Source organism: Sinocyclocheilus rhinocerous, unplaced genomic scaffold (assembly GCF_001515625.1).
Source record: "Sinocyclocheilus rhinocerous isolate Xijiao unplaced genomic scaffold, SAMN03320098_v1.1 scaffold2006, whole genome shotgun sequence".
In the NCBI taxonomy this organism is placed as follows: domain Eukaryota; kingdom Metazoa; phylum Chordata; class Actinopteri; order Cypriniformes; family Cyprinidae; genus Sinocyclocheilus; species Sinocyclocheilus rhinocerous.
The window spans coordinates 43,820-44,391 of NW_015641062.1; positions in this window are offsets into that span (position 1 = coordinate 43,820).

Below are 572 nucleotides of genomic sequence, written 5' to 3' on the forward strand. Positions count from 1 at the left end.
ATCAACAGAGTCTGCAGAAATGCTTGGTGTTAAAGATATAGCCTCCATAAATAGCACACTAGTGTTTTCGTTAATGCATCTCTTTCTGACAGAGACAGATCTAGATTCAGTGGTAACAGAGATCAGAATCAGAATCAGAATCAGAAGAGCTTTATTACCAAGTATGTTTACACACAAGGAATTTGACTTGACGACAGGAGCTTCCAGTGTAGAAGAAAGTACAAACATAGTGCAGACATACATAGGAATAACACAGTAGGGATGTAATATAACACTAATATAATAAAAAAAAGAAAAATTAAATAATGTACTATATACAGAAATAGAAGTATAGGAACAAATGTTGTGAACATTTAATTATGTGAAAAAGCATTAGACTATGTGGGAAAAGCTGCTGCACATTGAAATAGATATACATAGAATGATATTTATTGAATATCAAATATTTGTAAAGTCATGTAACGTTAGCCTACATCCATTTCACGCTTGAAGCTTTATCTGACTGAATTATGTTTTTATGTTTACTTTTTTTCTGCTGCCACATTTTTTTCCTTTTTTTTTTTTTTTTTCCC